The sequence below is a fragment of the Macaca thibetana genome, chromosome 14 (assembly GCF_024542745.1).
Source record: "Macaca thibetana thibetana isolate TM-01 chromosome 14, ASM2454274v1, whole genome shotgun sequence".
In the NCBI taxonomy this organism is placed as follows: Eukaryota; Metazoa; Chordata; class Mammalia; order Primates; family Cercopithecidae; genus Macaca; species Macaca thibetana.
The window spans coordinates 74,174,710-74,192,078 of NC_065591.1; positions in this window are offsets into that span (position 1 = coordinate 74,174,710).

Below are 17,369 nucleotides of genomic sequence, written 5' to 3' on the forward strand. Positions count from 1 at the left end.
AAATTTATTCATATACACATAATAGTAACATTAAAATACTAAAGATGAAGAAAATATATTAATAGCATCTTTGGGGGGAAGGAAGATAGATTACCCTTAGACAATCATCAATTAGACTGATAGCTGACTTTAACAAACACATTCAAAGCCAGATGACAGTGTACTTACCTCTTCAACATGTTGAAAGACTATTTTCAACCTGGAATTCTATACTCACAAAAGTATCTTTCAATAGTGACAGATAATTAAAGACACTTCTAAATGAACAAGTACATTTAGAATGTTTGGCACCGTATGATTCTCACAAAAGGAAGTTCTATGACAAAAATCCCAGATGAAAGGTCTGAAGTACAAGAAAAAAAGAATAAAATAAAGGTGAAATATATGTAAATAAATCTGAAAGAAGACTGACTATTTAATTATAATAATATTTTATAGAATAAAATAAAAATTAAATTCACAAATATAATATAAAAGTTGAGAAGAGATAAAGTATTCTAATTTCCTATGTTTTCCAAAAGGAGGGTAACAGTTTTGATTACTTTCAGGTATTATAAGTGAAGACATTCATGTTGTAATATTTTGGGTGACCAATGGAGCATTCTCCATTGGAACAAATTGTGTAAATTTTTTGCTAGTATGGTCCTGAAGAGTGACTACCAAAGATATATATGTTCTAAGCTTTGGAACCTGTGATTGTTACTTTATATGACAAGAGGGAACTTGCAGATTAATTAAGGATCTTGAAATGGAGAGATTATTCTGTATTATGCAGGCAGTCCCTAAATATCACAAGTGTCCTTATAAGAGGGAAGTATTGGGGAATTTGATGTGGCGACTACAGAGAAGAGGAAAAGAGGCCAGGCCCCGTGGCTCACGCCTGTAATCCCAGCACTTTGGGAGGCCGAGGCGGGCGGATCACGAGGTCAGGAGACTGAGACCATCCTGGCTAATACGGTGAAACCCCGTCTCTACTAAAAATACAAAAAATTATCCAGGCATGGTGGCGGGCGCCTGTAGTCCCAGCTACTTGGGAGGCTGACGCAGGAGAAAGGCATGAACCCAGGGAGGCGGAGCTTGCAGTAAGCCGAGATCTCGCCGCTGCACTCCAGCCTGGGCGACAGAGCTGGACTCTATTTCAAAAAAAAAAAAAAAAAAAAAAAAAGGAAAAGATATGTGATGATAAAAGCAGATGTTGCAATTTTGAGCTTTGACGATGAAATAGAGTCCTAAAGCAAGAAATACAGGTGTCCAGTAGAAACAGAAAAGGGCAAGGAAACAGATTCTCCCTTTCATACCGCCAGAGGAATTAGTCTTGTTGACATCTTGACTTTAACCCAGTGAAACTGATTTTAGACTCTGCCTTTCATAAATGTAAGAGAATAAATTTGTGTTGTTGTAATCCACTAAATTTGTGCCATTTCTTACAGCAGCAAGAAGAAAGTGATATATATGAAAACATGGATGATATTGAGCCAATCCAAAAGGAAGCTGTTTTAGCTCTACCAAGATACCATAGACTGGGTGACTTAAACAACAGACATGTATTTCTCACTAGAGGCTGAGAAGCCCAGCAGATTCTGTTTTTGTCTTGCAGATGGCTGCCTACTTGCTATATCTCCACATGGCAGAAAAGAGAGGCCTGATATCTCTTCGCCTTCTTACAAGGGCACTAATCTACCACAGAGGATCCACCCTCATGACCTCATCTAAGCCCAGCTACTTCCCAAAAGCCCTACCTCTCAATACCATCACGTTGGCGGATAAGGCTTCAACATATACCTGTAGGGGAGCACATTCAGTCTATAATAAAAGCAAATAGCATAGAGAAAAAAATCATAGAGATGGTAGAACAAAGAGAAAGCATAAAAAATGTAGATACAAGCCCATATGTATGTTAGTCTATTAAATATTAATGAGCTACTTTTCTATAGATAAAAGATAAAGATTGTCAAGAGATTTTAAAAAAATAGATCCACAACTAAAATGCAAGAATAGAAAAATATCAAAAATTAAAGAATGAAGGAAAATATGGCACACAAATATGAACAAAGGAAAGATGATTTAGCTATGCCCCAAAGAGAAAAAAAAAAACTCACTAAAGATGACCACTCCGCAAGATAAAATATTCAATTCATCAGAGAAAAGCACATGAAAAATGCTCAACATTATTAGTCAATAGGGATATATAAGTCAAAACTACAGTGAGATACCACATCAAACCCATAGGGATGGATATAATAATAATTTTTTGAGGAAAAAAAGCAAATTATTGGCAAGGATATGGAGAAACTGGAACCTTCGTACATTGCTGGCAGGAATGTACAATGGTGCAGTCACTATGGAAAATAATTTGGCTGTTTCTCAAAAAGTTAAACATAGAATTACTATATAATCCAGAAACTCCTCTCCTAGGAATTCACACAAAATTAATGAAAACAGGGACTCAACCAGATACAACAAAAAGGTATGAATAACTTAAGTGTACGTCAATTTAAAAATGGATAAACAAAAATTAATATATGCATGCGACTGAATATTATTCAGTCAAAAAGAGCAATGAAGTTCTGATACGTGCTACAACATGGATGAATCTTACAAACATTCTAAGTAAAATAAGTCAAAAACAAAAGGGTGAATGTTATGATTTATCTTACATAAAAAAGGTGAATGTTATGATTTATCTTACATAAAAAATTTAGAATAAGCAAAGTTACAGTGACAGAAAGTAAATTAGGAATTAACAGAGGCTACGGAGAGGGGAGAATGGGGGAATTATTGCTTAATATATACCAGGTTTCTGTTTGGAGCGATGAAAACGTTTTGGAAATAGACAGCTGTGATGGTTTCATAATATTGTGAATATAATGAATGGTCACCGAATTGGATACTTAAAATGGTTACATTACAAATATATTTTATATATACACACATATAATGCATACAATTTTGTATACATATGTATTGTGTGTGTGTATCTGTTTTAAAAAAATAGAATTCTGATAAAGAGAAGCCCAGGAAATACAATATCATGGAATCCAAGGGCAGTATGCAGGGTTCTCAGGAGAAAGATGTGGTAAGTCTCAGGAGAAAGATGTGGTAAACATTGCCTAAGGTTGACAGGTATTTAAACAGACACACTCTGGATTCAATACCAGATCTGTCACTTCTTAAGTTTGTAATACTGGCTGATATGGTTTGGATGTGTGTCTCCTCCAAATCTCATGTTAAAATGTCACTCCCAGTTTTGGAGGTAGGACCTAGTGGGAGGTGTTGGATCATGAGGATGGATCCCTTAAGAATGGTTTAGTACCCTAGAACATAAAGCATAGTAATAATAATAAGAAGAAGAATGGTTTAGCATTAAACCTTTGGTGATGAGCGGGTTCTCTCTCTGTTAGTTCAAGAGCAGGTTGCTTGAAGGAGCCTGGCATATCTCTTGCTCCCTCTCTCACCATGTGACACACCTGCTCACCTTTCACCTTCTGCCATGAGTTATAAATTCCTGAGGCCTCACTAGAAGTTGAGCAGATGCCTGTGTCACACTTGTACATCCTGCAGAACTATGAGACAAATAAACCTCTCTTCTTTACAAATTACCTAGTCTCCAGTATTCCTTCATAGCATCATAAAAAGGACTAACACACTGGCTCAATCGACTAACTTTTCTTAGGTTCAGTTTTTTGTTTCTGTTTTATCTTGTTTTGTTTTGTTTTTTCAGAAACAGGGTCTCTGTCACCCAGGCTGGAGTACAGTGGCATGATTTCAGCTCACTGCAGCCTTGACCTCCCAGCCCAAGCAATCCTTCCACCTCAGCCTCCCAAGTAGCTGGGTCTGCAGGCACATGCCACCAGGCTTGGCTAATTTTGTATTATTTGTAGCGATGGGGTTTCACATATTATCCAGGCTGGTCTCAAACTTCTAGGATTAAGCAATCCATCTGCCTCAGTCGCCCAATGTGCTAGGATTACAGGCATGAGCCACCACACCCAGCCAGGTTCAGTTTTTTAATCCATTAAATAGGAATAATAATAATATTAAATAGGAATAATCTATTAAATAGAAATAATATAAGAACTATAGTGATGAGTAAAGATCCAAGGGCCAAGTCTAAAATAGTATAATCATTTAATAAATGATAGCATCTAATATTCTATTTTATTTGCTTACATGTCTATTTTCCTGGAGATCATAGACTCTCCCTATAATTCTATTTCCAGTTTCCAACACAGTATCTGGATATATTAGACTTAACTCTAATCTGCAACTGTCAGGGAGATCTTCATATGTACAACTAAAATTCTGACTCTCACACTACCATAGGCATCAGTAGAATATAGAACAGAATCCACTTGCCAGCAGGGTAGCATCAAGCATTCTTCATCATCAGGAATCCTTGCAGTGGTCCAGCACATCAGTGTTGGTCCAGCATAGCTCTCTGGGAGATACATGTTTCCCAGATGACTGCTCAGATGCAAGGAGATGAAACTTGCATCATATAGGGTATTAGTTATCTATTGATGCATAACAAATTGGCTCCAGAATTGCTAGCTTAAAACAACAAACCTTTTTTTTCTTTAATCCTGCAGTTTCTATAGGACAGGAATCTGGGTGCAATTTACCTGAGTCTTCTGGTTCAAGGTATCTCACAAGGCTGTAATCAAGGCATCAGCCAGGGATGCAGTAATCTCAAGACTTCACTAGGGGAAGATTCACTTATAAGCTCATTGCCTGGTTATTGGCAGAGTTCAGTTCCTTACAGGTTATTGGACTGAAGGCCTCAGTTCCATTCTTGCTATTGGCCAGATGCTCCCTTCAGTTTCTTGCCACATAGGCCTTCTCCACAGGAGAGTAGCACACAATGTACTAACAGGCTTACATCAGAGCAGTCAAACAAGAGCACAAGAGAGGATGAACAAGAAGGAACCTAGGACCATTTGTAACCTTATCTTGGAATTGGCCATAACTTTTGTTATATCCTAGTTGTTAGAGATGTGTCACTAGGTCCAGCCTACACTTAAGAGAACAAAATTACATAAGGGCACGAATACCAGGAGTCAGAGATTTTTTGGATCCATTTTGGAGGCTGCCTACCACAGGCATTGTGGTAAACAACCTAGCTTAGAAGCCTCACTTTCTACAGAAATCAATAACTTTTGTAAAACTCCACAAGCTTAGCTTCCAGGCTCCCCTCAAAAGACATGGCATTACAAGACTTAACATCCTAAGAAAGTCTAAGGTATTGCCTTCGCATAAGGTATTTATAACTCATATATAGTTTCTTCTATCTTAGTTGCTCAATCTTTTTTTTTTTTTTTTTAGATGGAGTCTTGCTCTGTCACCAGGCTGGAGTGCAGTGGCGCAATCTCGGCTCACTGCAACCTCCGTCTACCGGGTTCAAGCAATTCTCCTGCCTCAACCGCCTGAGTAGCCACCTGAGTAGCTGGGAGTTCAGGCACGCACCACCATGTCCAGCTGATTTTTTTATTTTTAGTAGAAACAGGGTTTCACCATGTTGGCCAGGATGTTCTCAAACTCTTGACCTCATGATCCACCCACCTCGTCCTCCCAAAGTGCTGGAATTACAGGTGTGAGCCATCACCGTGCCTGGCCGCTCAATCATTTTTATCACAAGCAATGTCGCTTAGCAATATACTAATAGTTGACATTCTACCCTCATCAGATCACCAGGAAAATAGGTAGAAAGATTAAGAAAAATCAAACTATCTTTGCCCACCACATAAAGTAACTATTTTTGTAAGTCAAGGATATTCAAATATTTGCAAATTAATATGGTACAAACTAACATTATATTTTAATTAATATATATGGCTATCAAATTTAATTTAACTGAATTGGACTTGCAAAATCAAGTTTGCAAACAGTCAAACAAACACTATAATGCCAGGAAACAGAATAGGATGCAAATATTGACTTTTCTGGAGCGAAATCTGGGAAAAATCAGGCCTATAGTAGCTGATAGCTAGCAGAATGAATTTGTCACACACTAAGAATAACTGGAGAAAATCTACTATAATGTAGGACAGGGCCATATTAATAAAAAGTTCATTATTTAACAAATGTTATTGCTGTGGAGGCCCAATTTCAGTTCAGGTGACTTAAACAAAATTGTTTGAACACCACAACATACTAGGAAGTGTGGTAACAGCTAGAAATAGAAATGTATAATACATGGTCCCTGACCTCAATAAACCAATGTGCTTATATTTAGAGAACTTCTATTGTATTGCAGACACTATGCTCGTAGCTAAGTAGAAAAAAGATAAATGAGATATAGGCTCTGCACTCAAAGTATTTATGAACAAACAGAGCTAGACATAAAAAGTTTATTATTTTATAAACAAGGCAGAGAGTGGCAGAGATGTGGTTGCAGAGGTGGAAAGAGCCCGAATGACAGGGAGCTTTGTAAGCTAAGCTGAGGCAGTCAGTGGGAAGTCATTGAAAGTTTTCATCAAGATAATAATGTGATCAAAAATATAATGTTTGCTGCTGTATGCATGATGGATATAAGGGAGATCAGTGTGAATTCAGAAATATACATCTTTGTAGAGAGGAAAAGGATCTAAATTAAGGCAGTGGGAGAGGAATGGAAACTTTCTTTATTCAGCTTCTGTTCACAGAGATATACAAATCAATCCAGAAATTCACCTCTCCCTTAATCAGCCACTATACACAAGCATTGCTGCCTTATCTCTCCCCACTCTGCTCCCATCATTACTTTCACCAATGGCAAAGTCCAATCACATGACTCAATCAGGTAGACTTTTGCCCAGTGTCTAGTAAGTAGTAGATACCCAAGACCATTGTTTTGACTTGACCACATGAATCAGGGAAGTGCTGCAGAGTGGACACATTCTTGCCTCCTGTTTTGTTGACTTCCTCACAACTTGGCAAAAGTCCATGGCCTTGAAATGAAGGAACTTGGGGGGAGAAAAATAAAAACGAAAAAAAAAAAAAAAAAAATCTGCATTCTGTGTATGCAGCACTGTTTTGAAATCTCCTGTCCCTGCTTCAAAAAGCTAGACTGCAGCCAGAACCAACTGTTTGATTAATGAAAGCACAAAGGCTAAAGTGGAAAAAAAAAAAAAGTCTCGCTCTTGTCCCCAAGACTGGAGTGCAATAGTGCTATCTCGGCTCACTGCAACCTCCGCCTCCCAGGTTCAAGCAATTCTCCTGCCTCAGCCCCCCGAGTAGCTGGGATTACAGGTGCCTGCCACCACACCTGGCTGATTTTTGTATTTTAAATAGAGACGTGGTTTCCCCATGTTGTCCAGGCTGGTCTCGAACTCCCGACCTCAGGTGATCTGCCTGCCTCGGCCTCCCAAAGTACTGGGACTACAGACGTGAGCCACCGCGACAGGCCAAAAAAAAAAAAAAGCTTTTAATTTTCTTTCAAGATTCAGTGTTTACAACCAACTTCACTGCTCAGAATTTTTGTTTTATTATTCAGTTGTTTGACCACCTACTATCGGTGGAGATATAGCAGGTTCAGTTTCGTATCACTGCAGTACTATAAATCATACACATTTTTTGATTTCCCAGGGCATATAAAAGTTATATTTATACCATTTTGTAGTCTTTCAGATGTGCAATAGCATTATGTCTAAATATAATGTACAAACCCTGATTTTAAAATATTTCATTGATTTAAAAAATGCTAAAGATCATCTAAGCCTTCAGTGAGTCATCATGTTTTTGCTGGTGAAGAGTCTTGCATAGATATATGGCTGCTGTCTGATCAGGCAGGTGGTTACTAAAGGTTGGAGTGGCTATGGAAATTTCTGAAAATAAGAGAGCAGTGTAGATTGGTGCATCAATTGACTCTTTTTTTTTTTCATGAAAGATTTATCTGTGGCACACAAAGTTGTTTCTTTCAAATTTGGAGTCAGTCCTCTCAAACTCTGCCACTGCTTTATGAACTAAGGTTATGGAATATGCTAAATCCTTTGTTGTCATTTCAGTGTTCACAGCATCTTCACCAGGAATAGCTTCCATATCAAGAAACCACTTTTTGGCCAGGCGCAGTGGCTCATGCCTGTAATCTCAGCACTTTTGGAGGCCGAGGTGGGCAGATCACCTGAGGTCAGGAGTTCGAGACCAGTCTGGCCAACATGATGAAATCCCATCTCTACTAAAAATACAAAAATTAGCAAGACATGGTGGCACATCCTTATAATCCCAGCTACTCAAGAGGCTGAGGCAGGAGAATCACTTGAACTTGGGAGGCAAAGGTTGCAGTGAGCCGAGATCTTGCCACTGCCCTTCAGCCTGGGTGACAGAGTGAGACTTCATTTCAAAAAAAAAAAGAAAAGAAAGAAACCACTTTCTTTACCCATCCATAAGAAGCAACTCCTCATCAGCTCTGCTCAAGTTTTATCATGAGATTGTAGCAATTCAGTCATATCTTTAGGTTCCACTTTTGGAATAGTAAATGAGCACTGACTTCGACTTAAAGTCACAAACTGCATTATCCCCTATTAAGAAAGTCAATCTGTCTTTTGAAGCTTTGAAGACAGCCATGAACTTCTCTGCAGCTGTGAAAGTCCTAGATGGCATTTTCTTTCAATAGAAAGCTGTTTTGTCCACATTGAAAAATCTGGTATTTAGTGCAACTATCTTCATCAACAATCTTGGCTAGATCTTCCAATAGCATCTACATCAGCCCCTGCTGCTTCACCTTGCATGTTTATGTTATAGAGTTGGCTCCTTTGCTTAAACTTCATGAGCCAACCTTTGCTAGCTTCCAACTTTTCTTCTGCAGTTTTCTCAACTCTGTCAGCCTTCATAGAATTAAAGAGAGTTAAGTCCTTGCTCTGGATTAGTCTTTGGCTTAAGGGAATGTTATGGCTGGTTTGATCTTCTGTCCAGACCACTAAAACGTTCTCCATATCAGCAATAAGGCTGTTTTACTTTCTTATCATTCATGTGTTCACTGGAGTAGCACCTTTAATTTCCTTCAAGAAATTTTCCTTTATATTCACAACTTGGCTAACCGTTTAGCAAAAGAGGCCTACATTTTGAGCTATCCTGACTTTTGACATACCTTCCTCACTAAGCTTAATCAATTTTAGCTTTGATTTAAAGTGAGAGATGTGCGACTCTTCCTTTCACTTCAATATTTAGAAGCCATTGTAGGGTTAACTGGTCTAGCTTTAATATTGTTGTGTCTCAGGGAATAAAGAGGCCTAAGGGGAGGGGGGGAGGGAGAGAAGGAGAGAGAGAGAGAGAGAGAGAGATGGAGGAACAGCCAGTCAGTGGAGCAGTCAGAAGACCCACAACACTTATCTGTTAAGTTTCTTATCTTCATAGGTGTGGTTCATGGAACCCCAAAACAATTACCGTAGTAACATCAAAGATCACGGATCACAGATCACCATAATACATATAGTAATAATGAAAACATTTGAAATATTGCAAGAACTACCAAAATGTGACACAGAGATATGAAATGAGCACACGCTGTAGGAAAAATGGGGCCAGTAGACTTGGTCAACACAGGTCACCACAAACTTTCAGTTTGTAAAAGATGTGCAATACAATTCAGTTACATGGCTGTGGTGGTTCGTGTCTGTAATCCCAGTTACTCAGGAGGCTGAGGCAGGAAGATTGCCTGGGCCCAGCAGGTTGAGGCTGCAGTGATCTGTGATCACACCACTGCACATCAGCCTGGGCAACGAAGCAACCTCATCTCCTAAAATAAAATAAAATAAAATAAAATAAAATAAAATAAAATAAAATAAAATAGTATGCCTATATGTGCCAAGAACGGTAGGACAGGATATTGAATCATACAGAGAACTTACCTTATTAGGTAAGTTTGCATTTTAATAGATAGGAAAGATACGATGAATAAATACATAAATAGATGATGATGAGTGATTAGATAGATGGAAGATAGACTATGGATTGATTACTGGTCAAACATAGCAGGTTTTAAAATAAAAGAATAAAGAGTTTTGTCAGGGCATAGAGGGAAGACAGCTTACCATCTCTGCCAAGGATAGATGAGTAAATTTCACAGAAAGGCCCTGTCAGAGCTGGGTGTAGATGAAGAGTAGTTTAACAATTAGAGAAGAGAATGGGAGAAAATCATAAACTTGTTCAAAAAGAAGCAACACACTAAACAAGAACACACAATTATGATTAAGAAAACTGCTGGCTGGGCGCGGTGGCTCACACCTGTAATCCCAGCACTTTGGGAGGTTGAGATGGGTGGATCACGAGGTCAGGAGATCAAGACAATCCTGGCCAACATGGTGAAACCCCATCTCTACTAAAAATATGAAAATTAGCTGTGTATCATGGTGCACACCTGTAATCTCAGCTACTCGGGAGGCTGAGGCAGAGGAATCGTTTGAACCCAGGAGTCAGAGGCTGCAGTGAGCCAGACTCATGCCACTGCACTCCAGCCTGGCAACAGAGTGAGACTCTTCTAAAACAGAAAGAGAGAAAAAGACAAGGAAGGAAGGAAGGGAGGGAGGGAGGGAAGGAAGGGAGGGAGGGAGGGAGGGAGGGAGGGAGGGAGAGAGGGAGGGAGGGAGGGAGGGAGGGAAGAAGGAAAAAAAAAAAAAAGAAAGAAAGAAAACTACTGGCCAGATTGTGGGTAATGATGAATTCACCAAAATTATTTTTTTTCTTCTACAATCTCAGAGGCTTCCTTCCCCACATGCTTTTTTATGATAAAAAGATATCGTTAATTTGTTCCTCTCATTTATAATCAGTGTGTACCTAAATTGTGAAGTCCAATGGCCTTTATCTTAGTTATTTCTATGTTTTCATCCCATTTCTAAATCGCTATACTATTTTTTGACTACTTAGGTTTCCCAAGAAGGAAGAATATAAAAAGTTTGCCCTTCTCCCTCTATCAAAGACAGGAAACATCATGTCTTTTTCAGAGACAATGGAACATTGTTCTAGGTAGAATAATTATTAAATGTGCATTAAATGGCAAGGTTATAGAAGAAGATTTCATCATAAACTCAGTAAAATCTTTTTTTTTCTGCTTGCAATTATCAACATTTCTTAATCCCCAATGTAGATGTTTAATAAAATCTCTGGCTCAAATTTGGGAAACACAGAAAGACCATTACTGTGTGGGCAGTACAGGATCTGCAACATAAATCTCCAAATGGGTCCTTGAGTCAAGCCACAGATGACAGGATGACCCCAGTGTTGTCTGCTGACGAACCATGTGCTGAGCATAAAATGTAAATAACTGTCTCCATGATGACCACAGAGTTCTTCTTTGTGGTCCAAATGTACTGCAGCCTACTTAGCAATATGGTCTTCCAGTTCTTCATGAATATAATATAAAAATTTTATTATTAAAACTTTCCAAAACAGTGATAATTAGTTGACCACTATGAAAACAGTTGAGAATTGCTTCAGCCACTTGGAAAGCAAAAAAAATAAATAAAAAATAAAAACAAAAAAATATTAAAAAATCAAGAATGCCAAGTAACTCACACCGTCAGTGATGTGGTAGGACACACAAAGAGATTATAAAATCAGCCTGCCAGCATTTGCCCCTCACCCACATATAAGATACATGAGGGAAGGTTAGGGAAATTGTTCCAGAGGCTTCAAAGTTAATCTGCACTTTGAACATTTGCCCAAATAGTAGCTGGATGATATTGGTCCTAACCAATTGGCAGAAATTATCCTATGTGGTCTGGGTAATTACTGATCATGTTCTCTGATGTACCCATAGTTATTGCCTACTGGGAGAATCAAATGGGTAGTGATTGCTTTCTTCAAGGAAAAAATTTAAGGAAAAAAAAAAATGGAGCTTGTAGTGTCACGAAGAAAAAAATGCAAGGTAGAATCACTCCTAAAAATGTAAAGGAAATGTACAGGTATTAGACCTGATAAAATAATGGGTCCATCTGGAGATTTGTGAGGAGAAAACAAAAACTTAGACTTTCAACTACAGACACATGGAGGTGAGAAGAGATATGAGGAAATGATATCCTTTAATGAGTTTTTCTTTCATTCTATTATTGACTGAGGTCCCAAAGGTAGGAAAGAAATTCAAGAATGCCAGTAACTTGCACTCACCTCTTAGGGAGGTGCCAGATCCCATATGTAAAACTTCTATGAGATCATGAAATCAGTTTTGCCAGCACTCACACCTCATCCGCATCTAAGCAGCAAATCATGAGGGAAAAAAAAATCAGCATTTAACATCTTCCACATCTCACAATCACTATGTTAGTTACCAATATATTGCCTCTTAGCTCAGAAAACACTCTTCAATATTTGCTCTGTGATAATAAAATTTCCTTAAGCATTTATCCTTTAAAGTGAGCACAGTGTGAAGCTACCTCAGTTACAGGAATGTAGGAATACTGTAGGAGGAAAAGGCTGCCCTGTAGTTTTCACCATGGGTCGGGGGTGCGTGGCATGAGTGTGAGGTCATCCAGTTGAGCACTGCCCCAGCCATCGGCTGAGAATGTAGTCCCTCTGTGACCAGTCTCACCTGGTGACAACCTTTCCACAGTCCTCTCAACCTGGAAACCAGAGCCCCACTCAGACATGTGCTCTAAAGGCCTCCTGCCAGGGCCTGTCCCAGGCCCCACCGTGAGCCCGCACCCCCAGCTGCTGATCCCCTGCTAATCCCACTGGCACTGTGGAAAGTTGTCTATCACTTGCCGGCAACTCCTGCCAGCTCCAGGCTAACCAAATGAGGGAACTTCTCTGCTATCTAGTGGGGTGAACCATTCCTTCTCTTACAAGAAGGCCTGAATCCCTTCCAAGTTTGTTGGTGGTTATGCACATTCCCTCAGCTCTATCATGCTGTATAATTTCCTTACATCGCATAGTTACTCTTTTATCATCCTTAATTCTTTATAGGAAACATCCCTTGTTTAGTCTGCTGTGTTGTTTCTATCTCCTGATGAGACCCAGAATGCTACAGTCACCAACGTACTTTTATAGCTATACAAATCAGGTAAAAATTTCTGCCCCATTGCCTCTCTTTCTCCTAATCCCTTCTGTCTCTGGGGGCACTAGATCAGCTCTATGAGTGGAAGGTGAAGGAAAAGCAGAAAGGTTGATAAAATAAAGAAATCACAAACTCCCTGCCCCACGGTAGTTTTCTTCAATCACTGCAGGCTTGATCCAAGAGAGATTAAGGGGAGAACAGAAGCTTCAATTCAATAAGCCTTGGGAATTATTACATATGATTATGAATTTATTAGTACCCAAAGCTAACTGGAAAAGCAACTGGATCTTCTTTAGACCTTATCCAGGGATAAGGAAGAAGAAGGCAAGAGAGAAGGACCAAAGAATCTATGGTAAGAAAGAGAAACATCACTTTGTACTTGCACCTTGCCATACAAGCTTATTCAATATATTTGTTAAATCATTGTATTATGAGATAAAGATTTCACAGAACTATTAAAATTGTACTCTGCTACTCTACAGACTACATGACTCTGCCAGTTATTTTCACCACCAGATCATTCAGCTACTAGCAAATAAGATTGTCAATTCCAAATAATACTCTTTTAATATTGCTGAGAGAATTGTTATAGCCAAAGGTCAAAGGATATACGAAGAAAATATAACCAATATTTAGTCAGAAGAAAACAAACTCATTAAGTAGAAGTAGGAGTCTTAAAGTGAACCAGATGCCAATAATTTTTTTAAAAAAATTAAGTCCTAGAGAAAAAAAACCCACTGGATATTTTTATCAGACTACAAAATTTATTAAGTAAAGGGCATCCCCTGACAAGGAATCACAAACTGTTTTTTAGACATAGGATATCTTCTTGTCCTTACCCCTTTCCCTGAAGTTTCTATTCCTCCCACAACAAACCTGGAATACTGCCAAACAGCCAGAAACAAGGAATTCTTTCTCTCCCAAAAAGAGCTCATCTCAATTTCAGGGAGAACAAATATTCAGAAAATGCTTTCTCTAAGTTAAAAATCTAACTACATTCCTAGTCATGCTTTCAGGAGAAACACAAAGATGAAACATCTATTTTCCTTATGGCAGCCTTTCAAATACTTTACTTCTTATATCTTTGGAGATTTTCTTTTCCCTAGGCAGATGAGTCACTATTTTATTTCTTATATAGCTTAGAATAGAGTTTTCTTACTCTTCTCTAAACACACACCAGTTATAAATGTCTTTTACGTATTTCCTTTAGATATCTTTTTTATTTATACATAATGAGAACTCTACAGTTGGCACAATATACAGGCTACATGGCAGAACAGAGCAAGACTGTCATCTCTTATGCTCAATATAGTTTACTTCTATAAGAGTAACCCAATCAATATTCTCACTCTACACATGCTCCCTGGGCAAGCTCATTCGTTTCTGGTGATTTTAACCACCACAAATATGATTCCCTAGTGCCTAGTGCATATCAACAGCTCATGCCTATTCTCACATTCTTGATGCATTACCCTAGCGTCTACTCATTATAATTTCTGGATATCCCAGAGATACCTCAACATCAGCCTGTCCCATATCATTAATCTCAGTTAAAACCACTAGTATTATTCCAGCCACACTAGCTAAAATCCCCATGTAGAGGCAAATATTAATTAAATATTCTCTCTTTGTCACTCTCTGCATATTTCCAATAAATATTTATTGTCACCCTTATGCTATTTAGTTATTTACAATATTCTTCATATTGTTTCGTATGTCTCTACTATTTACCCCTAAACCCATTTTTTCTGCTTCTCATTCAATACTTAACCCAGGCATCATCTCCTCCAGGAAGTTTGGATGGGAACAAAGTCAAGATCTTGTCTGGATCCTAGATAGAAATATAGTACATTTGGTGGTTTATGTCTACCACAATTCTGTCCAAACCATTCTCCTCTGATATAAATACACAATACACATTCCTCACGCCTCACTCTAAAATGTACTTAATTTCTTTTTTGATCTTGCACTGATTCTTTGTTCTTTTTATGCATTTTCTAAGACTTATTTTACTTATTTTTTACTTCCTTCATCCAAAATGAGATATACCTTTCACTAAACTTGTCTTTTACCTATTTTCTTGGATCAAGAAACTGGAAACCTTCGATTATTACGTTCTTACCAAATCTCAGGGAGCAAAAGAATCCCTTTCTAACATCATAGGGACTGAAGTTCTGTATTTCAAAGATTCCATAATACCTATCAAATGCATCGATTTAACCAGAAAGATATAAAAATAATTCAGAGACACATAGCAAGTAGACAAAAGGACCCTTAGAGATCACCGATTCCAAAACAGGCCCCCACTTGAGATCTCAGAGTCAGAACATAAACTTTGGAATGAGGTGAACGGTGTTGGAGTCCTGGAGTCATTATTCATAACTGTTTCTACGCAACTGCTTTAACTCCTAAGTTTCAGTTTCCTCATCTATAAAATTAGGATAATAATTAATAGTACATAGCCCATAGGATTTTAATGAGGATTAAATGAGATGTTAAGTACTAGCACAAAGCTCAAAAGTGTTAACTATCAGATATATTCAAAATCAGCAAACTAGGTGGGCATTTAACTGGGACTCAGTCTCATATCTCCTTCTCTAATATTCATGACATTTTTAGAATTATGTGGTCTATTTTAGAAACAAGATATATAACAAAAAAATGGCACTAATTCTTTTTGTTTTTTCTTTGCGTGACTGCTTCAGCTACAATTTAGACTCATTGAAATTGCCAAGGGAAATTACTCAGTTAGAAGTATGATACTGGGCTGTGAAATATAGCACATACAGTCCACAGTATATCAAACTCCTGAATGCAATGCATTTTTAATTAACATAAACCTCCTTCAGGAGACTTCCTTTCTCCAATGTGGTCTCTGTAGGTTGTAACTGCTAGAAGAAAAATAGCAATGCATTTCTTAGTCTTATCTGGCCTTGTCAACATTTTTTATTTGTCTTATCCTCTCACAGTTTGTCAGTTTATGAAAGAATTTATTTAACACCTATTATATGTCAGGTACCCTCTTAGGTAATAGTTTAGGTATAACCACTGCTCTAGAAGAGTAACAGCTAAATGGAGAGGAGGATGATGGGTGATACCATGAAAGAGTAGTGAAGGCATTAATTACTTATCTCACTTATTTGGCCATTGTGACCAAATTAGCTATATTATCATTAAGAAATAGCATCTCTCTTGTTGTAAAATATCCCTAGGAAACCCTAAATTAAAATGCTGCACTCTACAAAAGACTACTGTATTATAGTTTTAATTTAAAATCCACATATAGATACAGTGACATCAGCTAGAGTTGCCTGGTGCTCATTTTCCTCCACTTCCCCCAAAAAAAGGCTAAATCCCTGCGCAGCACAGAAGCTCAGGCCAGCCACAGAAAGGGGAGCAAGGCATCCTGCCTCTACCACACTGTCTACCCTGCCAGAATCAGCTCTGAGCCAGGGAAGACTTCTAAAATAGGAAAGGTAGCCAGGTTCAGTGGCTCACACCTGTAATCCCAGCATTTTGAGAGGCCAAGGCGGGTGGATCACTTGAGGTCAGGAGTTCGAGACCAGCCTGGCCAACATGGTGAAACCCTGTCTCTAATAAAAATACAAAATTAGCCAGGCATAGTGGCACACGCCTGTAGAGCTACTCAGGAGGCTGAGGCAAGAGAATTGCTTGAACCCGGGAGTCAGAGGTTGCAGTGAGCCGAAATCACCCCAAAGCACCCCAGCCTGCATGACAAGAGCTAAACTTTGTCTCAAAATAAATAAATAAATAAAATAAAGTAGGTAAGGGGTAACCTGGAGATCATCAGCGGCCTCAATCACCACTGCAGATGCCAGAAGTCATTGCTACAAAAGAGTTACCCAGTCCCTAGAGGCCCCAAATCCAGTCTGGAGAGTTGCTAGGAGTCTGGGCAGCTAGGCTTCCCCAGAGCAGGAACCCCACAGGAGCCCCACAGCTCGAGTGCATACTTCCCTGGAGGCCAGTAGCCACCAGACCTCTCTAATCCTGAGGCCCTGTCATCATTCAACTTTGAGTATCTTGAGCACCAATACCCCAGCTGCCTGGAGTCTAGGCCTGAGGAAATGACCAAGATCCTGATGTATTAATTCACAAGACATCCTACCCGCCAAGAGAAGCAGGAGCACTTCCACACCCAGGAAGTCCCTGCAGTCACCAAGCTTGAGTGCTCTGGCCCCCTAAATGACAGCGGGCATGGAGGTGGCCCTGTCTTCCCAGAGAGAGTCCTGCACAGATGCCCAACACACTGCACTTTCACCTGGACTAACAAGTAGTCTAGTGGTGCTTCTACCTGCCCAGAGAACCCACCACTCAGCAAGCCAGCCTGCTGTACCCAAATGCACCTAGACTGACAACTAACCCAGTGCCCCCACCCACAGTACAT